Source organism: Lutra lutra, chromosome 7, assembly GCF_902655055.1.
Source record: "Lutra lutra chromosome 7, mLutLut1.2, whole genome shotgun sequence".
Lineage (NCBI taxonomy): Eukaryota > Metazoa > Chordata > Mammalia > Carnivora > Mustelidae > Lutra > Lutra lutra.
In genome coordinates this window covers 29,200,413-29,226,616 of record NC_062284.1, presented here as the reverse complement: position 1 = coordinate 29,226,616, position 26,204 = coordinate 29,200,413, and the positions used below count along the sequence as shown (strand labels likewise).

The 26,204-nt window shown below is 35.5% G+C and overlaps 1 protein-coding gene across 13 annotated transcripts in view; it reads left to right on the top strand.

Annotated features, from left to right (window-relative positions):
• Positions 1 to 26,204, top strand: part of PEAK1 (pseudopodium enriched atypical kinase 1) — a 306,788-nt gene that overhangs the window by 118,681 nt on the left and 161,903 nt on the right. For 10 of the 13 annotated variants that reach the window (XR_007128693.1, XM_047737419.1, XM_047737416.1 and 7 more), the window contains one exon: positions 8,714 to 8,795. The exons of 2 other annotated variants lie outside the window; for them this stretch is intronic. The gene's annotated coding sequence lies outside the window, so the exon portion shown is untranslated. Of the gene's footprint in view, positions 1 to 8,713; positions 8,796 to 11,956; positions 12,011 to 26,204 lie in introns of those variants that run through there. One more of the 13 variants, XM_047737420.1, reaches the window with a different exon arrangement.

Genomic DNA, 26,204 nt, shown 5'->3' with positions numbered 1-26,204 from the left:
GTTTTGCTTATGACCTACTGATGCTTTATACAGTACTCTGCTGGAATTTACTGAACTACAGTCTTGATGCTGTTTTTTGTATTAAGATAAGTCAGTTTTCAGTATTAATAATTCCGTGGTAACCTACATGGAGAATAGTTTCTGCTTAAATGAATTAGGAAATGGTAAATCTTTAATAATAAGGTTAAAGTATTTGAATGTTTGGGAAGTGAGAATTAATTAAACATACTTGACAGAAGACCATGTTTTTCTTCAAAGCAGCTATTGTCTCCAAATCCAATAAAGGTGAAGATGCATGAATTCTTAATATAATATTCTGTAGAGATTCTCTTGCTTTAGAACTGTCATTTTTCTCTTCCTTAGTATTGGCTAGTTTTTTGTTACATATACATAATGCTTATTATAACATTCTTATAGGTTAGGAAATATACAACTTAATAAAAATTTAGAAAACAGGCCACTGAAGTTATCATTAATCAGAAATATTTCTGACCCTCAGTGTTGCCTGTACGTATGAGCCATAAGATCACCCTGAAGAGTAGTCTTTATAAGCTCAATCAAGTTTATTAAAGTCAGAGGAAAATTAATGTTCAGTGCTTCTATTCTTATTTCTCACTTGATTTAACTTAGAAGTGCCTTAGGACCTTGGCCTACTTTTGTACTATTCATTTATTGGTAGTAATTATTAATTGATGAATTGGGATTTGATGTCAACTATTCTGTATTAACCAGTTTGTTTATCATATCCTACTTTTCAGTTTGTGGATATTACATAGTTGCATCAAGACACTTATTTTATTTTATAAAGCATTGTTTCTCTGGTGAGGTATAAATATAAGGTCTGGTTAGTTTACTTCCCCATAGCCAGAGCGAACCAGGGCCAAATCTAGGAACTCATCTAACCACATTCAGCATCCATGTTTAATTCATATTATTGATGGTGGCGTGCGGTATATATCTTTATGCATACTACATAGGAACTGTGAGTTTCCTCTCAAGACTTAATAGAACCATCGCATTTCTAATGCATGTGTATATACTGTTTTGTACATTTCACTGTGCTTTCATATTGTTTACATTTCCCTTATCCTCAGAACAACCCTGGGAGATAATCTTCAATAACATTATCTTTAAGTCAGTTGAGTTTCATCAAGATTGTTTTGCTTGGACAAAAATTCAGGTCTCTTGACTTTTTGTTAATCATCTACCTGGTTGCCTACAAAGAGAACAGTAAAACATCTCATGATAGTACATGTCAAACTACTGTAATACTAGTAGTTCTTTATTCGCACAGTATTGGCAATTTTCAGAGCACTTTTTATTATAGTATTTTTAGAAAGAAATTTAGCAGAGTTCTTATGTTATTATGCATACTATAATTTTCCTTTATTAGATTCATATATTCATTAGATACAGAGTACCTCTATATGCTTTGTACTAGATTGCTAAAGTACAAATATAGTCTCTGCATTCAAAGCAAGGGTATCAGGCCATCAGGGCACTGTTAAGAGCTTATGGACAATGTATTACAAACTAAATTTGCTGAGGGCACTGAAGAAACGCTTTTGATAGTGACTTGCGCTATCCTTCTTTCTGCCTTGAATGTAGAGATAATGCCTCTATCTACTGCAAGTGGCTTTGAAGCAACAAATCAACACACTTAATGCAGCAAAAAGAGAGGGACTTGGTCTGTGATGACCCTAGACTGGGAACTCTGGACTTCTCATGTGGAGGAAAAAAAAGTTAATGCCATGTTTGTTTAAGTCACACATAAGTCCAATTTTCAATTACTTATAGTCAAATATTTTCTCTCTTTGTTCTTGACTTTTTAAACTTTGTTTTAATGGAAATTGAGCTTACTAAAATAGACTCTAGTTTAATGAATCTGCATTACCCAGCTACAGGAGCAGTCAGTATTTGGTCAACCTTGTACATTCTTGTACTTCCTTAATAATTAGAACTCAAGTAATTTTAGAATAGGAGTATATGAAAATGTTATGGAAGTATAGGGAATATAGTGACTAACGTGGCCTGAAGTAGAGGTAAAGGCCCATCAGAAAAGTCCATATTACTACCACAATAGTAAGAATTGACTGTGTGTGAACATAAAATCTGCTACTCTTTTATGAACAATTCTTACATTTGTACAGTGTAGACTTTGGCTCCAATTTATGGTTAATGGTTTTTGTTTTTTTTTTTTTTGAAAAGAAATTTAAATTTTATTTTTTATAAACATATATTTTTATCCCCAGGGGTACAGGTCTGTGAATCGCCAGGCTTACACACTTCACAGCACTCACCATAGCACATACCCTCCCCAATGTCCATAACCCCACCCCCCCTCTCCCAACAGAAAAGGCCCATCAGAAAAGTCAGAAAAGTCCACCACCATAAAGCAGGTGACATAAGAAGAGGCTTCGAGGGCAAATAAATAATGGAAGAAAGAGCATTGCTAGTGGAATTTCTGACATGTATAAAGGTTCTTTAAAGGGCAGGATATATTCAAAGAATGGGAAATAGATTACTGTGGCTATAGAGTTTATCAGAGATGAGTGACAGTAGATAAATAAAGAAGGACGATTTGGTGCCAAATCATAATGAAGCACTATATACCATTAACCAAGAAATTTGGAGCTCATCACATAGGTATCAGGAAGTGAAAGTATAATTAGGTCTTGGAAAACTAACAGTGACAGTAATATAGCCTGTGATTTTGGAGTAGAGAATGGAGAAAGAAGATGGTAAAACTGTGCCGGTGGTCCAAACAATAAAAAGGCATTTAATGATGACTGCAGTGGGCTTGGTAAGGGGAGAGATGAACTTTAAGAGATACTTCAGAGGTTGAATCAGTATGATCTGGTGCCTGGGTAAGATGTGGAGAAATGAGTGAGAGTCATAGTGACTTGAGTAGTGATGTAGCAGAAGGCAGGTTCGGGGTAAGTACAGAAATGAGCCTGGTGTGTTAAGTTTGAAGTGCGCATAGTACATTCAGGAAGAGGTATCCAGTTTACCAAGCGGAAATACAGAAATGGACCTCAGGAGAGTCTCATACTAGAGTCCCACAACTTGTCTTTCCTCTCAGATGTGTCATATGCATATACACACACAAACATACATTCAAATACACACATATACACAGGGATATATACACACATAGTTGATCCTCATTCTTCATTGCTTTCATTTCTGCAAATTCCCTTACTTGCTACAATTTATTTGCAGCCCCCAAATCAATAATTTTGGTGCTTCCACGATCATTTGTAGATGTATTCAGAGTGGTGAAAAAATTAGTTGCCTGGGGTGCCTGGCTGATTCAGTAGGTATAGCATGTGACTCTTGATCTTGGGGTTGTGAGTTCAAGCCCCACATTGGATGTAAGGATTAATTTAAAAAAATGAGTTGCCTGGGGCGCCTGGGTGGCTCAATGGGTTAAAGCCTCTGCCTTCGGCTCAGGTCATGATCCCAGGGTCCTGGGATTGAGCCCCGCATTAGGCTCTCTGGCTCGGCAGGGAGCCTGCCTCCCCGTCTCTCTGTGCCTGCCTCTCTGCCTAATGTGATTTCTGTCTGTCAAATAAATAAATAAAATCTTTTAAAAAATTAAAAAATTAAAAAAATTTAAAAATGAGTTGCCTGATTTGCACATTCTCAGCTGAGGTTGAACAAGGTGACATTTGCCTTCTTATTTTAACTCTCATACTATAATTTAATGTCCTTTTCTCCATTTCCTTAGTGCCACATTTTTCATATTTTTGTGCCTTTTTGGGCTGTTTAACATGTTCTCCAAAGTGCAGAAGAGCTGTTCCTAAATACAACATAGTTCTGATATGCCTTATGGCAACATTATTTGTGTTAGACAAACTTTGTTCAGTCATGAATAACACTATTGAGTTAGACTTTAATGAGTGAACAATATTTATTAAATAACATGTTTTTAAGTGAAATACACATAAAGTACAATTTATGTATTGATCATTTGATGAAAATGTTATAATCAGAGGCTCACCCTGTATTTCCCATTTCCTAGAAACAGTAGAAGTACAGTATTCACTGATGCAGCGTTTATGAAAACTTTATAGAACATAACTACCACAATAGTAAGAATTGATTGTATGTGAACATAAAATCTGCTACTCTTTTATGAACAATTCTTACATTTGTACAGTGTAGACTTTGGCTCCAATTTATGGTTAAGATTATCATCACAAGAAATATATAACTCTCTCTTCTTGTTGAAAGATAAATATATATCAGACAAAAACAGTTTGCTGTTTTAGATCAGATAGATGATTCTGTATTCCTTCCCGAAGTCAGCAGGTTTTTCAGAAAATGGAATTTTGAAGACATTCAGATGACATTGGCTGACAGCATCTAAATGACCATCTATATAGCACACTTGAGCATAACGTGGTTGTCAACATCATATTCTTGGGCTGCCAGTTTCTTTTATAGCTTGGTGTTACTCTCTTTAGCAAGCTTGTAACATTTTCAGTCCCTCTTAGAGAAATTTATTTTACAATGGTGTTTATGTGTGAGGGGGTTTCATAATCGAACACTAGTGGTTGTGCGTTCACATCTGTCAATTTGCTTGAAGACAACAGCTCAAAAGAATTTTTCCACCTTTCATTCACGAACGTTGGTTCGTATCAGTAGGGATATTTTAACATGACAGGTATTATGTGAGAGTGAGAATTATCCATATCTTCTGACATAACATCAGTGTTATGTTGAAAATTAACATTCAGCGTTGTATCTCACTTTTTATTGTCTGCAAACCTGAAAGCAGGGAATTGGCATTTACAGAGTCAAGGACAAGAAGACATACAACTCCATGCAAATAACTTTTATGCTCCAAAGTGCTTCTGTGCTTTGTCAACATATATCTGTTTTCTAATCACCTTTCTTTTTGATATAGAAGATATGCCCTGGGTTGTTATTATCTTATACAGCTATATAGTTAAATATATAAAATAAAAATGGTACAGAATTCCATTTAGAGATGCTTCCGTTTGGGGTGGCTGATTTACTTGTGCCGCTTAAGCTTCTAACTTGATTTCCTTTTGACTAATTGTGTGGTCTTCTAACTAATGTATTAGAGTGAATGTTCTCTGTCTTTACTGCAAGCAGTAGATTTTGTCATTAAGTGTAGTTCAGAGATGACAAAATTTTTTTCCTCCTTTTAGTCTTGGTAGATGACCTTAATCTTCACTCTACATATGGGAATATCTCATAGATCTCTTCTTTGTCTGCATTATGACTAGTGTATTTAAGTTTCAGGATTGATATTCTTTAATTATTCTGCATTCAGAGAACAAAATATTTATAGCTTAATTCATGTTGACTTGAATATTAAGCTTTCTGTATTTTTAGTTTCTTCTTCTGACTTGGAATAATCTAATGTTCTAATAATAAAGGTTAATATTTAGTAAGGTTGACTAGCCCTTGACCTACCTGAAAGAGTCTATATTAACTTATTCCAATTCAGCAAACTGTCATGCAACATAAAGATATATGATAATTTCAGGATTTTATGTAAAGTTCTTCAGTACATGGGAATTAAGTAGGAATACTTTCTTAAACCTATAGATTGCAAGGGATTAACTAAAAGATGAAGATATCTTTCTAAACTAATATCCCTCTAATGGAAGTGTAAGGTAATAACTGTAAATGGTAAGTATACCATATAGTTTCAGAGAAAATTATTTGAAAAGTCTGGTGATTTATTGGTGGTGGTTCCTAAACCTCTTTATAAGGATGGCAATATTTATGAGTTTTTATTTGCTGTTGACTATCCCTCCAGCCTTACTATACACATTTCTCCTCTAAATGTGTTCATGTCCATCTCTCTTTCACTCAAATGCTTTTGTTTCCTCTCTTCCACCAATCTGTGAATAAATACTCCTCAAATCTTCAGATCAAAATTTTATTTTCTCCAGAGAAACACTACAATCCAACTAGTTTCTCTTCTCACTGGCTTCGCTTAATTTTTATTTTTTTTCAGTGTAACAAATGTCTCCTGTGTGCTTGTTGTAATGATGTGTGAGCTTGGTGGGGTAGGGAAGTATACTCTGGGCAGGCTTCCCAGAGGAAGTGATACTGGTAATAAAGTGATACTGGACCTGAACCTTGAAGAGCAAGTAGGAATTTCCTATTCGTGCAAAGGATAAGGATATATTGGCAAAGAGAACAGCGTGAGAACACATGGGATTCTGTATGGCTGTGGTGTGATAAAGGGGGAGATATGAAATGAAGCTGAGGAGATAGGCATGAGCCAGGTCATTGAGTACTTTAAATGTCGTCCTGTCCATTTTTTCTGTGGGTGAGCTTTGACTTCATTCTATGGAGAATAGCCATGGAAGGGTCTGACATATGATGGTGCATGCTGTGACAAGATTTTCATTTTAGAGTGATCATTATAAATGATTCTGGGGTAGGATAAGAGTGGGCCAGTTGGATTACTGAATTGGCCATATTGAGAGATAATGATCTGGATTTGAGTACTATTGATAAGGATGGAATTGAGAGAGTAGACTTGGAAAGTGTTTAGAGTAGAAATCAATGAGGGTTTAAGATGATTGGTGAACTGTGATTACTGCTAGACTTTTGGCGTGTTTAAGTGGCTGCTGCATTGTTAACCAGAGCACGGGATTGAAAGAGCGGATGGATTTTAGGAAGAGATGAAAAGCTCACTTTTGAACATGTTGAGTTTTTACCTATGGTATATTCAGGTGGGAATATCTAAAAACAACAGGATGTTGGAGTCTGAGGCTCAGGTGAAAGGTCAGAATTAGGGGTTATCATGTGAGGGGTCCTCCTAGTCCAGGTGGGAACCCAGAGTATGTATGCAAAAAAGCTGAACCCTAAGAGGAAAAGGAAAAAGAGAAACCCAAGACAGAAATGAAGAGAAAACTCTGTCTTTACCTAATTCCTCTTGAAAGGACAATTTTATCTTTTCTACATCCTCAATCAATACCTTTAATAGTATATTATGTAAAAGATACTCAGTAAATGTTTGCCACTTATTTTGTTCAACTACAAAGCATCTCATTTACTTAGAGACTTGTTTCATATTTTATCCAATTCCATGATTTGATAAGAAAAATTTTTAAGTATTAATTTTAAGAAATTTTAATTCCAGTATAGTTAACATACAGTGTTATGTTCGTTTCAGGTATACATTATAGTGATTTAGTTCTCTTCATTACTCAGTGCTTATCATGATAACTGTACTCTTAATCCCCCTTACCTATTTCACCCATCCACCTCCCTCACCTCCCCTCTGGTAACCACCAGTTTGTTCTCTGTCTAGTTAACAGTCTGTTTTTTGGTTTGTCTCTTTTTCTCTTTGCTCATTTGTTTTGTTTCTTAAATTCCACATATGAGTGAAATCACATGGTATTTGTCATTTTGCTTAGGATTATGCTCTAGATCCTCCATTTTGTTGCAGATAAGAAAATTTTTTTTGTTTATTTTCTTGTTTTGTTTTGTTTTGTTTTTACTTGACAGAGATCACAAGTAGGCAGAGTGGCAGGCGGGGGAGGAGGGAAGCAGGTTTCCCGCTGAGCAGAGAGCCTGATGTGGGGCTTGGTGGGACTTGATCCCAGGACCCTGGGATCATGACATGACCTGAGCGGAAGGCAGAGGTTTTAATCCACTGAGCCACCCAGGTGCCCCTAGAAATATTTTTAATTCATATCATTTCATGAGCACCTACTGTGCACTAAGCACTGGGTTAAATACTTTACACATGTTATCTGATTTTATCTCTAAAATAATCCTTCATAAGTGGGTTTTATTATTTCCATTTTTGTATTTGAAGAACCTGAAGTTAGATTAAGCGAATTAATCAACTTTTTTACACACCTATGAAAAACTCCAGAATTCATTATCTTAACCACCACCACTGATGTTTGGAACCAAAAGACCATTTGCCAGTCTTCTGTTTGGGTTCCACTGTGAGCATTATTCTAAACCAAAGGCTCTGATTTATCCTAAATTTTGTATGGTCGGTCTTATGTAGATTAGCATAGTAGTTGGACACCTTTGTTCCTGAGTACAGTAAGCCTTTACTTAATTCTTTTTAACTTTCTGGGCCACTACTACTTCATTTTTCTATTAGCAGTTTGCATTAGATGAGTGCTAAATTGCTTATGGTTCTAAAATCCTATAAATCCATGATTTTGAATAACTCAAAAACTATTCCTCAAGAGTCTACTACCAGGTTTTGGAGATTCACAGATTAGATGACTGGGTTTAATGTCTCAATTAAAATTATATGCAAAATATGATTCATGTATATGCATTTTGGGGAAATGCAATTCACAGTTTTCATTAGATTCTCATAGTTTTATGTCTCACCACTCTCCCTTCACTCAGAAGATTAAGAACTTAGTTTTAGAAATATTTTTGCATAATATAGTGAACTACAGTGCTTCATGCAGTCCTGTCCTGAGTAGTTATTTTTAACAAGGTATTGTTATTCATTAGAAGTGATTTTCTGAGGTAAGGTTACTTTTTTGGCTACTTAAACCATAGTGTTTCCTAAAGTAAAACACCTCTTAGAGGACTTGAAAACAAGTCCTCTAAAACAAGTCCTCTAAGTAGCACGAGTAACAGTTTGTCTCTGCCTAATGGTAAATTAAAGAATGCTCAGTTTTAAAGTATGATTCAAATAACCTTCACTAATATTTATTTCCTACTTTGCATCTTCTTGTAGGAAAAGAATATTTGAGGGCCATTTGTAAGGAAAGAAGAGGAAGCAATGACATAATGCCTACAGTTGGAGCCAGTTAAACTGGGTTGGTACTTCCTTTTTTCATAATGTCACACATTTATTCTAGTCTTGAATCCCTTTTTTCAACCTCTTGCCTTATTCCAGCATCAAATCTTATAATTTTGAATCTTACCTTACTATGGAAGAGAGAAAGATGAATAAGAGATGCCCTTTTCAAAGCATTTGCAATGTCTCTGTGAATAGGAAAGACAGAATGATAAAAAACTAGATAATAGTCTCATTTTCAGATAAGAAGCTTTGAGAAGTTTGGTAAATTGCTCAAGGTCAAAAGCTCTTCAAACTCTCTCATTCCAAACCTCATTTGCCTTCTATTAGGTCACAATGCCCCTCATTTTATTTAGGTTTAGTTATTGTACAGTTGCCAATAACTGATTTGAGAACCAAGAAAGGCCTCATAAATTTAATTTCAGGAATCTTTTTTGTCTTTTTAAAGATTTTATTTATTTATTTGACAGAGAGAAACACAGTGAGAAGAGGGAACACAGGCAGGGGGAAGAAGTGAGAGAGGGAGAAGCAGGCTTTCCACCCAGCAGGGAGCCCAATGTGGGGCTGGATCCCAGGAACCCAGGGTCCTGACCTGAGCTAAAGGCAGATGCTTAATGACTGAGCCACCCAGGTGCCCCCAGGAATCTTTCTGATGAAGAAAAAGGAGAGAAAATTCCCTTGAAGTTTAGGAGATTGGAGAAGAGAAGTGTATGTGCCAAACACTGCTCTAGGGCCTTCACATGAATTAGCTCATTTAATTCACAATAACTAGGTGAACTCCTTAGTATTATCCTTGTTTTAAAAATGAGGAGGGGCACCTGGCTGGCTCAGTTGGAGGAACACCTGTCTCTTGATATTGGGATCTTGAGTTTGAGCTCCATGTTGGGTAGACATTACTTAAAAACAAAACAAAACAACAACAACAAAAAACTTGGGGCACCTGGGTGGCTCAGTGGGTTGGGCTTCTGCCTTTAGCTCAGGTCATGATCCTGGGGTTCTGGGATCAAGCCCTGCTTCAGGCTCTCTGCTTGGCAGGGAGCCTGCTTCCCCACCCCACCCACTGCCTGCTGCTCTGCCTACTTGTGAGCTCTCTCTCTCTGTCAAATAAATAAATAAAATCTTAAAAAAAAAACCTTGAAAAAAATGAAGATGAGGGGACTGAGACTCAGAGAAATAAATAAATTGCTCAAGATCACACAGCTAATAAGTAACAAAATCAGAATTAAAAGTCTTTAATTAGGAAAGGTTAGATAGCGTTTATTTCATGCCCGTTGGCTTAAATATCACACAAGCCAAATGAACAGCTGGACAGTTTGATTTGACCCCCTCGCTGTTAGCATCATCTGTAAACATTTTCAATTGGACTATAAGCGGTTAAGTCATTTTCACCAAACTAATATTTACATCTTTTTATTTTATTACTGTTATTATTTTATTTATTTTACTATTTTTAAAGTTTACATCTTTTTAATAAACTTTTCATTGTAACCGGTTTGAAAAGGTAATTGTTTAAGCCGTGGTAAAGAGGGATTTTCAAGCTCCCAGAATAGTGAACAGTATCACATGCCAGAAGGGATTTTGCACAGATTCAGGTCTCAGTCCGGCCCACCCCAACTTTCCTACTGACTTCTCTGGTCTGCAGGCTCCTTAGCCTGCCTTTGGACTCCTTTTGTGAGATGAGAAGGTTGAGCTGATTGTTCCCTACCTCTCTTTACAGCTATGTAAAGTTACCGTCTCAGTAAGAAGAGTTTCATGTTTCATTCAAATGTAAATATCAAAGAATTTTTAGACATGGAAGGAAAGTCTTTAGAGATCAGCTAAGGGAATCCTCCCATATGACAGATGAAGAAACAGAGACCCTCACCTTTGTGTGACACTTCGAACATTCAGAGCTCTTTCACATACCTTAACCTCATATGAGCCTCACCTCAGTCTTCTGGATTAAATATTATTATCATTTTTATAGAAATGAATTTGTGCAAGGTCTCATAGCTGGGCCTAAAGTTTAAGAGGTTTGCTTGCTTAGTGGGATTAATTATATCCTGTGATGGAGTCCTGTTGTGAGAAAGTGAGAAAGTGAGAATTCAGTGATTGATGAAGCAAGTCCAAGCAGGAACAGCATACGTTTCCCAGTATGAAAGTGGACTGATCTCAGCAGTATAAATAGCAGAAACAGAGAGGGAAGGAGGTGGCAAAAACTGAGGTCTGTGTGCTGATTTAAACTTTGTTTTCATTTATTCCTGGATTAGGAGTAAGCAGAACTGACTTTTAGTGTTGTTGTGTTTATCAATAGTGTAATAGTTAAGTTGCTTAATCCTTAACAAAATAATTCAAACGGAAACTGTACTTTGTAATAAAGTATTAAAAAATTGTAGGTGAGCTAGGGGAACTTTAAACAGTTCATTTAGAAGGGGATCCTGAAAAAATAAATGAATAAGTAAGTGTAGGAAGCTAAGGTTCACACACAATTATTTATTTCATTGCATTTAGTGATACGAGGTGTTTTTGGTGTTTTATCCCCCCTGTTTCTGCTCTGTAGTAGGGACATGTCCCTTAGAAATGTTACCTGTTTCTGTGCCAGTGACCTGGATGCTAAACAACAAATTGCTTTACCTTGGTTCCTTCCTTCTTTCCATTCATTCATTTATTCATTCATTCATCCATCCATCCGTCCATTTATTTATTTTATTTATATTTCTAAAAGGATTTTATTTATTTATTTGACAGAGACACAGCGAGAGAGGGAACACAAGCAGGGGGAGTGGGAGAAGGAGACGCAAGCTTGCGGCCGAGCAGAGAGCCCAACGCGGGGCTCAATCCCAGGACCCTGGGATCATGACCTGAGCTGAAGGCAGCCCCTCATTTATTTGTTTTTCTAAGTTTTTATTTAAATTTCAATTAGTTAACACAGTGTAATATTAGTTTCAGGTCTATATTATAGTGATATAACACTTCCAACAACACCCATCGGTCATCGTAACAAGTGCCTTCCTTAATCCCCATCCCATATTTAACTGCCCCCACCACCCGCCTCTCCTCTGGTAACCATCAGTTTGTTCTCTGTAATTAAGAGTCTGTTTCTTGGTTTGCCTCTTTTCTTTTTTTTTTTCCCTTTTGCTTGTTTTGTTTTTCAAATTCCACATGTAAGTGAAATCATATGGTGTTTATTTTTTCTGACTGACTTATTTCACTCAGCATAATACTTGTCTGTCTCCATCCATGTTGCTGCAAATGGTAAGATTTCATTCCTTTTTTAGGACTGAGTAATATTCCCGTGTGTGTGTGTGTGTGTGTGTGTGTGTGTGTGTGTATGCACACCACATTTTCTTTATCCATTCATCAGTCAGTGGACACTTGGGCTATTTTCTTAATTGGCTATTCTAGATAATGCTGCCTACTTTGGTAACTTTCTGTAAACAACCTATATTTTTTTTAATTGGAAAGAAAATTATTTTAAAACTTGTATATGGATGTTAGCAGTTTTTCTTTTACAGTTTTGGTCTCCAAATTGTCCTTCCTTTAAAATGAACTGTTGTTTTTTGGATTGCGTGTTATGATGTTGCTTTCGCTGTGGATATTACAATTTTATCATTAAGAAAATTTCTATTTTTCATTGTGTACTAAAGTTTTTTAAAATTATAAATGATATTCTGTAGAAGTAATGGAGCAGTTCTAATCAAAAACTAAAGCAATGAAGGTGGAGTAAATGTAGAAAAAAAAATTTGAAAGCAACATTATAAGATTTGACGTAAATTAGAGAGGAAGAATGTTCTTGAAATCTTTTTTCCTTGAGAGTCCTTTTAAAGATTCTCTTGCCCAGCTGCTGATGGTCTTACCAAGCTTTGCCTCATAGCCCACTCCCATTCTCACCCCATTGCAGATCCATGGAATTCAGAGAAATGGCATTTGAGGACGAATTGAATAGACTGGTCTTTAATTCTTAATTTTGTGTCTGATCTCAAAACTTGTGCAAGGGTTTTTTTCAACTGCCACTTTAAGGTTCTTTATTTAAAAAAAAAAAAAGATTTTACTTATTTGACAGAAGAGAGAGTGAGAGCAGGAGCAGGGGGCTGAGGGAGATGGGTAGAAGGAGAGAGACAAGCAGACTCCCTACTGAGTGGGGAGCCCAATGTGGGGCTCGATCCCAGGACCCCGAGATCTTGACCTGAGCTGAAGGCAGATGCTGAACTGATCCACTTTAAAGTTCTTTAAAGGAAAACCCAAAAAGGCCACTTCATAGTACTTGATACTTAATTTTTGTTTTGCTATAGCTCAGGAGCTGGTCTCCTAGAAACTTCCAACACCTGATATAAACACTTTCATTAAACTGTGCCTATTATAATATAACTGTCATGTTTGCCCAGAGTATAGTGAGTTTTAAGGACTACAGTTAGCTTCTTGTTGGCCAGCTGTGATTCAGGGGTCATGGTAAAGTTCTGATATTTAGCTGAAGGCTTAAAATTTTTAAAGGTGACTGGGCTTTTTCCTGTGATTTGTGTTTCCCTTGTTTGGCATTACTGCTAAGGAGTAATGCTGGTGTCTCATTCACATTAAAACATTCCCTCTGTATGTGTATGGTCTATGTGATTCAAAAGGGATGGTTTTAATAGATTAAGCCTTGGATTTTTAAGCTAATTATTTCTATAAAGAAACAGTTGGAACACTTTGTATTTTTCTGTCTTATTGACAAATCTGGTAGCACTAAATAAAGTGTTTTGCCAGGAGATTTATTCAACATTAATATAGATTTGCTTTATTCTATGGAATTTGGTTTCTGTGCCAGGGTACTTTCTAGTATGAGATCAGTTCTTACTAGACATATGGAAATATGGGAAATTTCAGATACTTTTTGATGTCATGTTCAGTAAATTTCAGGGTGATAGCGAGGGAAATACAAAGATGTTGATTTGTGTTTGTTTGTATGTGAGTGTGATCCGACACCAAGGAACTGTAAGAAACTGATTTGCTGCTTTCTTCAAGCTTAATATGGCAGTAGAGTTATAAGAAAATATTTATTTGTTTTTCTTTTTCTAAATGTATTTCTATTTAACAAATATAGGTCAGGACTTCATTTTATATCTTGGTGTATATTTTAAAGAGTTAAGTGAGTTGATTCATATTTTTAAAAACCAGAAATATAGGTGATAAAGTGGAGTTACCGAATCTGTTGGCATATATTTGTAATATCAGTCCATTTGTCGTTGCCTGGGTATTTGAATTTACTCAGAGAAAAATACTATCACACAAGTAGAGTTAATTGAGTATTTGTTGGCATATATATGTGCCACCTCCATTTATTTTCATTTCTCAAATTGAGAAGGTTGGATGATTTTCATAAGTTTTCAAAAATTATTCTGCTGGGTAAAATTGAGAGTGTTGTTAATAATGTACTTTATGTTGGCTAGTTGAACATAATTTAAAAAGTTGATTGCCGGGCGCCTGGGTGGCTCAGTGGGTTAAGCCGCTGCCTTCAGCTCAGGTCATGATCTCAGGGTCCTGGGATCGAGTCCCACATCGGGCTCTCTGCTCAGCAAGAAGCCTGCTTCCCTCTCTCTCTCTGCCTGCCCCTCCGTCTACTTGTGATCTCTCTCTGTCAAATAAATAAATAAAATCTTTAAAAAAAAAAAAAAAGTTGATTGCCCTCTGGTCTTTTTTTAGGAGAACCTATCTCCAAGGACAATGTAAACCAAAGACCATTAATTACAATCAGATTTTCTATGAACACTGATTTTTCAATTAAAATTGTATAAGCTCCCTTGCTGACTTTGTTCATCTTTATATATAAACAACATTTCAGTGAAAGATATTGTAGCCATGGGGCGCCTGGGTGGCTCAATGGGTTAAAGCCTCTGCCTTCTGCTCAGTTCATGATCCCAGGGTCCTGGATCAAGCCCCTCATTGGTCTCTCTGCTCAGTGGGTAGCTTGCTTCCCTTCCTCTCTCTGCCTGCCTCTCTCCCTGCTTGTGATCTCTGTCTGTCAAATAGATAAATAAATAAAATCTTTAAAAAAAAAAAAGAAAGAAAGAGAGATATTGTAGCCTGAAATGTTGCTTGTCTGCAGGTCTTCTTCAGGAGATAGGAAAGATTGCAAAAGATTTGGGGAACTCTAGATTTTCCATTCAGGGTTTTTTTTAAAAAGTACTTTATCATATTATGTGAAACCATAGTCCTTATAGTCTGAGGCCTGGTTATTTCAAATAGGGGAGAATGGTATTATCTAAAGATTAGCAGCTCAAAGCTAGTAAGTAAGATGAAATGTTCAGAGCCCCTTAAAAAGATCACATAAAACCAATAACGGAGAATATTGAAAGCCAGCTCACATTGTCTGAAGCAAGAACTTAGAATCTACTTGAGTGGATAGAAATATTTTGTGTTCCTTGTTAATTTGGGGCAGTAAAAATGTAACAGAAGCATGGAATGGCAATAGGTTTTAGAATAGAGAGAGGCTTTGGAGATCATTTCCTTATATCCTTTCATTTTACAATGAGACACCAAATGTAAGAGGTTAAGTCACTCAGTATCAACCAAGTAGTGGCAGTAGTAGAACTAGAACACTCTGTCTTAACTGTTAAATCATTGATGATGGAACGTCAAAAATTGTAAGGGGAAATAATGGCTTTTATTATTGCCGTTTAAAAACTTTTACATACAGTAAAGTTGACTTTTTTACTCTGTGAGCTCTAACACATGTACAAACTTGTGTAGCTCTCACTACAAATAGGGCACAGTAAGTCCTGTCCCCCCAGAAAACTATTTCAAGTTGTCCCCTTTTGTTCAGAACCTTTCTCTACATCCAACTAGTAAATAATATTATGTCAGTGTTTTACAGATGCCTTTTATCAAATTAAGGTAGTTCTTATGTATTCTGAATTGTCTGAAGTTTTGTTATGAATGAGTGTGGAAATTTGTTAAATTTTTTTCTGTGTTTATCGAAATGGTCATATTGTTTTTCTCCTTTATTCTGGTAATATGATTAATAACATTGATTTTTTAAAAATGTAAAATCAGCCTTGCATTCCTTCTTATATATTGCTGAATTTGACTTGCTATTTTGTTAGAGATTTCTGCATCTATATTTGAGAGAGCTATTGGGTGTATTTTTCTTAAAATGCCTTTTTGGGGTTTGGGAATCAATCTGATGCTGGCCATATAAAACCAGATGGGAAATGTTCCTTCCTCTCCTTTGTGGAAGAATTTATGTCAGATTGGTATTACTTCTGTTCTTACATGTTTGATGGAATTCACCAGTGAGCCATTTGAAAATTTGGAGCTTTCTTTGTGAGGACATTTTAAAATTACAAATTTAATTTCCTTGGGGCACCTAGGTGGCTCAGTCCATTAGACCGCTGCCTTCAGCTCCGGTCATGATCTCAGCATCCTGGGATTGAGCCCCACATCTGGCTCCCTGCTCTGCAGGGAGTCTGCATCTCCCCCTCCCTTTGCCTCTGGAGCTCATGTGTTCGCTCGCTCGCTCTCAAATAAATAAATAAAATCTTTAAAAAGAAAACAAATTTAATTTCTTTGACAGATAAAGGGCTATTCAAGTTATCTGTTACTTCCAGAGTCAGTATTGGTAATCTGTGTCTTTTAAGGAATTTATTTCATCTTAGGTGTTAAATTTATTGTCATAAAATCATTCATAATAGTCTCTTGTTTTGTTAATATCTGTAGACTCTCAAGTTATGTTCCCCCTTTCATTCCTGATACTGATGATTTCTGGCTTCTTTCATTCAGTATAGCTAGAAATCTATCAATTTCATTGACTTTTTTTTTTTTCTTAGCACATTTTTTTGGTTTCATTCATCTTTCTGGTTTTTCAATTGTCTGTTTTATTGATTCCTATTCTTGGTCATTTTGTTAGTGTCTACTTATTTTGATTTAATTTGTTCCCTTTTCTTCTAGCTTTTTATGGTGGAAGCCTAGGTTATTGGTTTTAGACCTTGCTCCTCAATAAAAGCATAAAAAACTACAAATTTCCTCAAAGCACCTTTTTATGTTAATTCATTTCAAGATATTTTCGGATTTCCCTTGTGATTTTTTTATTTGGCCCTTGAGTTATTTTAGAAGTATGTCGTTTAATTTGTAAATGTTTGGGAATTTTCCAGATATCTTTGTTATTGATTTCTAATTTAGTGCCATTGTGGTAAAGGAACATACTGTGTATAGTTTCAATCCTTTTAATTCTTAAGACTTACTCCTGGCTCAGCAGATGGTCTGTCTTGGTAAATGTTTCATAGGAAGTATAAAAATTTATATTTTTCTTTTGTTGGTTTACATATTCTATAAATACCATTTCAGTTGAGAGTACTATTCTAGTACTCTTTTATCTTTGCTGATAAAAGAAAAGAAAGAAGAGTCGTCTTTATCTTTCGCTGTACCTGTTCTTCCAGTTACTGAGAGAAATGTTGATGTCTCCAACTGTATTTGTATACTTGTTTGTTTTCTCCCCTCAGTTAGTCAGTTTTTGCTTCATGTGTTTTGTACTTCTGGTATTCTGTACATACACACTTAGAATTATTCTGTGTTCTAAATGAATTGACCCTTGATTATTGTGAAATGTTCCTCATTATCTTTGGTAATATTTGGTTTGTCTTCTATTTTATCTGGTATCAATATGGGTATTCCAGCTTTTTTAAGATTTTGATTTATTGGGTATATCTTCCATCCTTTTACTTTTAACCTGTTTCCTTATTTTAGTGTGGGATTCTGATAGCTAACATATATTGATCTTACTTTTTTATTGGGTTTTTAATTGGACTATTTAGACAATTAACATTTAACTTATTTATCAGTGTGTTTGGGTTTAAATCTATCATCTTGCTGTTTGTTTTCTATTAACCCTTCCTTTGAATTAATTATACTTTTCTATTTAATCTTCCCTGTTGGCTTATTCCCCTACTGGCTTATTCATTGTTCTACCTATTTATTTATTTATTTATTTATTTATTTATTTATTTATTTTAGTGGTTGCTCTAGGATTTATACTGTGCCTTTTTAGCTTACTACATTCTATTATTAAATAATATTCTATCACTTCTCAATAATGTAAGACCTTTATAACAGTATTTTTCCATTGCCTCATGGTCATTTTTTTCTTTCTGCACTTCTTTATTATTATTATTATTATTTAAAAAATTTTTTTTACCTTTTTTTCTTTAAAATTTTATTTATTTATTTGACAGAGAGATCACAAGTAGGCAGAGAGGCAGGCAGAGAGGGAGAGGGGGAAGCAGACTCCCCGCTGAGCAGAGAGCCCAATGTGGGGCTCGATCCTAGGACCCTGGAATCATGACCTGAGCCGAAGGCAGAGGCTTAACCCCCTGAGCCACCCAGGCTCCCCTATTATTATTATTATTATTATTAAGTAATCTCTCCACCCAATGTGGGGCTCAGACTCACAACCTTGAGATCAAGAGTCACATGCTCTACTAACTGAGCCAATCAGGTGCCCCAAAGTGTCTTGAAGTTCACTGATCTCTTTTTCTGCAGTGCATAACCACTGTTTGTCCCATCCAGTGAAATTTTGATTTTGAATATTATATTTTTTTAATTGCTAGAAGTTCTATTTGGCTCTTTTAGAAAACCCCCCATTTCTCTCTTCACTATATTCCTGTTTCCATTTACGTTCTTGAATAATGCAACATACTTGTAATAGCCCTTTCAATGCCTTTGCTCCATTAATTCCTCCATACCTTTTATTTCCAGGTCGGTCTCTCTCTATTGACTGATATTTTTCTGGTTGTGTGTCACATTTTCCTGTTTCTTTGTCCAGTAATTTTTAACTGAATGTCACATATTTGCAAATTTTATATGTTGAGTCCTTGATTTTGTGGCATTCCTTTAAAGAGTGTTGGACTTTTTCCTGACTGGCATTATAAATCGCATATTAGTTTGATTTTTTCCTAAGCTTTCAAGGTCCTTTCAGGTGGGTCTATAGTAGCTTTTATTCTAGGGTTACTTTCCTTTTGCTTCTGTGATGTGGATCTTCTGGGATCACTACTGCCTTGTATATTCAACAAGGTTTTTCCCTTCTTGCTTGAAGGAACTTTGTTGAAATCTTGGCCCCATGTCAGCTCTGAGAAGCCTTTGTCTTACAACTCCCTGGTAACTTTCTTTCCTTAGATATTCTTGTTAGCTGGTCTAAGGAAATTTTACTCTTTTCATGTACAGGTTTTTATTTAGCTAAAAACTCTAGGGATCCCTCATTGAAATTACTGGAACTCTTTCTTCTCCTCTCTGGAACTCTGCCCCATAAATTCTAGCCACCTTGGCCTCCTTGCACTTTTTTCTCTGTCTCCTCAAGTCAACAAGATTGCCGGGTTCTGTCTGGTTCTTCCTCCCTGCTCAGGAGTGGTTAATTGCTTCCTGGCTGAGAAGCTTGGGTGATGGTAGGCCTTGCCTTGTTTGTTTCCTTTTTTTTTTCAGGGATCACGGTCCTGCACTGCCTGTGTCTGAAAATAGGCCTTTCCTGTATTTTATCCTGTGTTCTAGCTGTTTGCAGTGGGAGGATTATTCTAGACCTGCTGAATCCCTCATGGTCAGAAATGGAAACTGAATCATTCCAAAATGAATTTTTAATACTTAACGCCTTTACAAAATTCTGAAGCTCTCAAGCAGATTTTTTACCTAACATTTAACCATTGATTCACTTTTCCTCAGTATTGTTATAAATGATCTTTTATCAACTGTAGGAATGTTTGTTTATTTTTTTAATTCAAAGTCCATTACAAACTTTAAATCAGAAACTGACCCAAGGAAAATGATTTATCATACCTCATAAATCTCACAAATGAGGAAAATGAATTTTTGAATATGTAAAAATTCAATATAATGGGATGGTCATTTTAAATATAAAATTATTACTTAAAACTTCATTAGAAACACAAAACACTAAACATACCAGTGGGTAAATACTTAAATGAATCATTTGATGTAATGTTTTAAAGTATTAACCCTATCATTGTAAAGTGCAAACATGTTCAGTATACTTTAGACCAGGAATTGGCAAACATTGTCTATAAAGGGCCAAATAATGTATTTTAGACTTTGTGGGCCATATGGTCCCTGTTATAATAACTCTGCCTCTGAGAGTACAATAGCAGCTATAAACAATATATTAAAAAATGAGCTAACGGTGTTCTGATAAATCTTTATTTCTAGACAACAAAATTTGAATATCATGTAATTTTTTACATCTCAAAATACTCTTTGTCTTTTTTTCCAACCGTTTAAAAATGCAAAAGTTGTTCTTACCTTGTGGGCTATACATAAATAAATGACTCGTTAGATTTGGCCCCTGGGTCATAGTGTGACAGTCCCTGCTCTAAATTATTAAAAAGCTCCCGGGTAAGCTGTAGGATCTTAGTGGAGTGTTGTGTTTTAATTTCAAGTGATTTTTTTTTTTTAAGATTTTATTTATTTATCTGACAGAGAGAGATCACAAGCAGGCAGAGAGGCAGGCAGAGAGAGAGGAGGAAGCAGGCTCCCCGCTGAGCAGAGAGCCTGATGCGGGGCTCGATCCCAGGACCCTGAGATCATGACCTGAACCGAAGGCAGCGGCTCAACCCACTGAGCCACCCAGGCGCCCCTCAAGTGATATTTTTTTTTATAAAGATTTTATTTATTTGACAGAGAGAAATCACAAATAAGCAGAGAGGCAGGCAGAGAGAGAGGAGGAAGCAGGCTCCCTGCTGAGCAGAAAGCCCGATGTGGGGCTCGAACCCAGGACCTGGGATCATGACCTGAGCCGAAGGCAGCGGCTTAACCCACTGAGCCACCCAGGCGCCCCTCAAGTGATATTTTTATTTGAACTATTGTCTACTATTAGATAGCAAAGTAAACAAGATCATACAATATGGAGCCAATGTTTTGATTGATGGATTGATTGATTGACTTTAGAGATGGGAGTGGTGTGAGGGAAAGGGAGAGAGAAAATCTCCAGCAGACTTCCCCCTCTGACTCAATCCCATGACCCTGAGGTCATGACCTGAGCCCAAGTTAAAGATCCCATGCCTAACCCACTGAGCCAACCAAGTGCCCTGCTTTGACAGATTTTTTAATGTCAAAGGTTATATCAGGGATTCCTCAGGCAATTGGCATAGTTAGTTAAAAAAAAAAGTTAAGAATTTAAAATAATCATTATTTTATTGTTTTCATTATATAGGAAATAATAAATAGGTTTAAAATCAGGACAGTTTCCTCATTTTTTAAAAAATCGCAGTGTAACTGGCATACAACTTAATATTAGGTGAAACTGTATATTTCAGGTATACAACATGATGATTTGATATTTGTATATATATTGCAAAATGATCATCACAATCTAGTTAACATCCATCACCATACAAAGTTACAGAATTGTTTTTCTTATGATGGGAACTTTTAAGATTTATTCTGTTAACTTTCAAATATGCAATACAGTATTATTAACTATGGTCACTGTGCTATATTTTACATATTTTACGAATACTTTTTTTTTTTTTAAGATTTTTATTTATTTGACAGAGAGAGAGATCACAAGTAGAGAGAGAGAGAGGAGGAAGCAGGCTCCCCGCCCAGCAGAGAGCCCGATGCGGGACTCGATCCCAGGACCCTGAGATCATGACCCGAGCTGAAGGCAGAGGCTCAACCCAACTGAACCACCCAGGCAGCCCCTGAAGACTTATTTATTTATAACTGGAAGTTATACTTTCTGACCATGTTTTTTGATGAGTGTGCTATTTCTCACAAATTCTCATTTGTTTGAGTAATTCAGAAACTTTTCCATCAACATTTTAAGTTCATTCCTATCTCATGACTTGTATGTCTTAAGTCTGGAACATTGTTCTAAATTATTGCATGTATGGCTTATTTCATTCAGTTTTAACTTGAACATCATGTCCTCAGAGGTCTTCCTTGATGCACTATCTAAAAGTATCTATACCTTCCCAATCTCTTTCTAACACCCAGTTTTATTTTTTTCAGAGCATCTGAAATTAGTTCTTATTTGTCTTTGTCTCTTTCTGTATTACAGTGGAAACTCAATGAGAGAAGAGATCTTGCCTCCCTTATTACTTCTTTATCTCTCCAACATTGCCTTTCATACAGTAGGCCCTAAGTATACAATTTATTTGTGGTTGGAAAGATGAATAAATGAAAGTATGGCTAATGCATGATTTGTAGAAATATTTGACATGGTAATATACATTATGAATTGTTAAAAGGAAAACAGTGAGTAACTTTACCTCAATTTATTTCACTACAGAATTACTTTCTTTTTAAACATAGGGCTGTATTGGGATAGGGTCTATTGATACTTTGGTTTTTTTCTTTTTAATTTGTAATAATTTGAAATTTACACACAAGTTGTAAAAATAATAATTTTTCCTGACTCATTTGAGGGAGTAAGTTGCTGACCTTATCACTCTGAACACCTTAGAGTCTATTTTCTACAAAAATATTCTCCCAAAAAACTAGATAAAATTATTGCAATCAAGAATCCACTCTTGATAGATTAGCACTATCTAATACACAACTCATGCAGATTGTCCTGGAATACGGTGGTGAAAATGCCCATAAAAGAAAGAGATACAGCATAAAGGGGGCCTCAAAATTTGCATTTGTATTCCTTTTAATTTCATGGTTTGATGTCTAAATTCAGATGTGTAGAGGAGACTCCATAGAGCCTTGAGGAAAATGATAGCTGACCTGAGAAGTTGTTCAGGTGATATTTCTAATCAGATTTTAAGTTTGAGTCCTATTAAACACATTAGGGTTTTTGTTGAAATCTTAGAAGGGTCCTGTCTTAGAAGTAAAGACTACAAGCCCTAAGGGATTTATTCTATTAACATACTATTCTATTTATTCTACTAACATAACTATTCTATTAACATAACTATTAACATACTTCGAAAAAGGGTAACAAAATACTGAGTTTCTATAGCATATCATCTGTATTGTCCAGTATAGAATAAAAAATTATTAATCATGTGAAGAACTAGGAAAATATTACCCATAGTTGAGAAAAAAAGTCAATATGGATGTTAGTTAAGGGACAGTAACTTTAAGCCAGCTATTATATAATGGTGACTGTCTGTGCAGAGAGAGAGATAAACTATTTTTTTGATTACAATCAGTTAGCCAACATATAGTACATCATTAGTATTTGATGTAGCGTTCAACGATTCATCAGTTGCATATAACACCAGCACTCATCACAATTCATGCCCTTCTTAATACCCATCACCCGGTTACCCCATCATTTGGCCCCCCTCCCTTCTCTAACCCTCAGTTTGTTTCGTGGAATCCAGAGTCTCTAATGGTTTGTCTCCCTCTCTGATTTCTTCTCCTTCAGTTTTCCCTCCCTTCCCCTGTGGGCCTCTGCACTATTCCTTATGTTCCACATATGAGTGAAACCATATGATAATTGTCTTTCTCTGCTTGACTTATTTTACTTAGCATAATCCCCTCCAGTTCCATCCATGTCCATGCAAATGGTAGTAGGTATTCATCCTTTCTCATGGCTGAGTAATACTCCGTTGTAATATGAACCACATCTTCTTTATCCATTCATCTGTTAAAGGACATCTTGGCTCCTCCCATAGTTTGGCTATTGTGGACATTGCTGCTATGAACATTGGGGTACAGATGTCCCCTTCTTTTCACTACATCTGTATCTTTGGGTTAAATACCTAGTAGTGCAATTGCTGGACTGTAGGGTAGCTCTATTTTTAACGTCTTACAGAAACTCCATACTGTTTTCCAGAGTGTCTATACCAGCTTGCATTCCCACCAACAGTGTAAGAGGGTTCCCCTTTCTCCACATCCTCACCAACATTTGTTTAGAAACTATTTTTTAAAAATAAAAAGGAAATTATAGAACTGGAAATATAATACCGGAAATAAAAAATTCACTGGATAGACTTAATAGCAGATGAGAGATGGCAAAAAGGGGACCTTGACAGATCTGTAGAAATTATCTTTCTCTGAAAAGCAGAGAAAAAGATTAAAAGAAAAAAAAACACGGAAGCTCAGTGACCAGTGGGATTACAATCAGTCAACCTCATGTATATTAAACCTAGAAGGAAAAGAGAGAAAATGGACCAGAAATTTTTTTAAATAATTATAGACTGAAAACTTACCAAATTTAGCAAAACACTAATTTGAAGAGCCAGGAAGCTCAATGAACCCCAAGAAAAATAAATGAAAACTAAATCTAGGCACATAGTAGTTATACTTCTAGAAACCAAATATCAAGAGAAAAGTCTTGAAAACAGCCAGAAAACAAAAGAAACCTTATACACAGAGTAACCAGGGTAACAATAATATTAATGACTACCAACTTATTGGAATAATGGAAGCCAAAAAATATCTTGAATAAGAATAATATATCTTGAAAGAGCTATGAGGGGAAAAAAGTACCTTTCAACTCAGAATGTTATACTGAGTATAAATGTCATTCAAAAATGAAGGTAAAATAAAGATGATTTCAGATTTTAAAAAAAAGTAGATAATTCATTGTCAGCAGACCTACAGTGTAAGAAGTAATAAAAGAAGGTTTTTAAGTTGAAGGGCAGTGATACCAAATGGAAACTGTTGTTTAGGAGAAATGAAAACCACCAAAAACGATAAATATAAAATGCTTACTTTTTTTTTCCTTCTGTTATTTTCTTTAGAAGAAAGATGACTTTTTTTTTCTTTTTGAAAGCTGAGGTCTTAAAGCAAAAGTTAAAACCATTTTACTCTGGGTTTTATAATAGAAATAGAGGTATGATATATGATAACATTAACAAAAAGGGTTTTGTAGTAAATGGAATGATATCATTGCAAGATTCTTATGCTTTGCATGATATTAATATTAATTTTAATATTGATATATTATTTTAATTTATCAATTTTAATATTGATATCAATATTAATTTTAAGTAAACAGTGGTTATTTGAGGATGCATATTCTTAGAGTATCATAGCCTAATAGAAATATCCAGCAATTAAAGTAAAATATTGCAAGTATTTGATTAACTGAAGTTAAGGCAGAAAAATGTAGAATAGAAACAAAACAAAACAAAAAGCAGGAAACAATAGAAATAGGAAACAAACAACAAAATGGTAGTTTTGAGTCCACTCATTTCAGTAATCATATTACATATTGATGAACTAAACTCTCCAATTAAGAGTCAGATTTTCAGGGGCGCCTGGGTGGCTCAGGGGTTAAAGCCTCTGCCTTCGGCTCAGGTCATGATCCCAGGGTCCTGGGATCGAGCCCCACATCGGGCTCTCTGCTCGGCGGTGAGCCTGCCTCCCCCTCTCTCTGTGCCTGCCTCTCTGCCTACTTGTGATTTCTGTCTGTCAAATAAACAAAATCTTTAAAAAAAAAAAAAGAGTCAGATTTTCAGACTGGCTAAAAATACAAGACCCAACTCTACCCTGTCTACAGATTGCACATATGAAATGTTAAGGTTTAATTAAACACTGTTTATGTCTCTTTGGGTAAGATTTCAATGGCTATATTATGATGGAATACCTACAAGTCTGAAAATAAATTATCCAGAAAAAATAATTTGGGAGCTGAGAGGACAGAAAAGCAGGATGGATTATAGGAGGATAATGGAACACTACATTGGGAAGAGATTCTAGTTTTGCCACTGACTAAACACCTACTCTTGGGAAAATACTTTTCTACTACCATGTACTTTGCTAGGTTACCAATATGTATATACCCATGTGTTCAATTTTTTTTCACATTCAACGTAAAATTGGCATAAATTGCATTTTTCTTTTTGAAAGACTCCTGTAATAATGGAAAGAAGACTGAGTAATTTTACCACTGTGTATGTTATCCTGGACATCATTGTTTACCTATCTATCATCTATCTATCTACCCTTCCTTGATGATAATCCTCATATATGCCACTTATGTTATTGTTATGTTATTATTATGTTATTGTTAATATTATTATGTGCCACATGAAGTAGAGGTATAATCATTGTAAAAACATTGGGTGTTATTTTCATCATGAGTAACCCAACCGTGTTGGAGTTAGACATTGTTTGATGGTACACAAACAGAAACTTCCGTTTTAAAATTCCTTTCTGATGTCTTAATATTTATTTATTGAAAGGTTCAACTCTGTAATAAGCACAATCAGGAATCAAAATAAAAAAAATAATTACATTTCTCTTTCTCTTTCTACATAACTCTTATAGTTATTTTTCTTATATCTTGTGTTACATAGAAAATACATGAGGGGTTGTGCTTGTTTGAATGTACATAAAATTGGTGTCCCAGACTCAGAAATAGATAAGAATTTGTTCATTTACTTTTAGGGGATACCTTGTATACCAAATCATAAATATGTTTCATATTTGAGCCTAAAGTAAAATTGCAAAGTAGCTGGAGAAGCTTTTGCATTTGGAGATACCTACTTCTATATTTTACAAAGGGTGTATC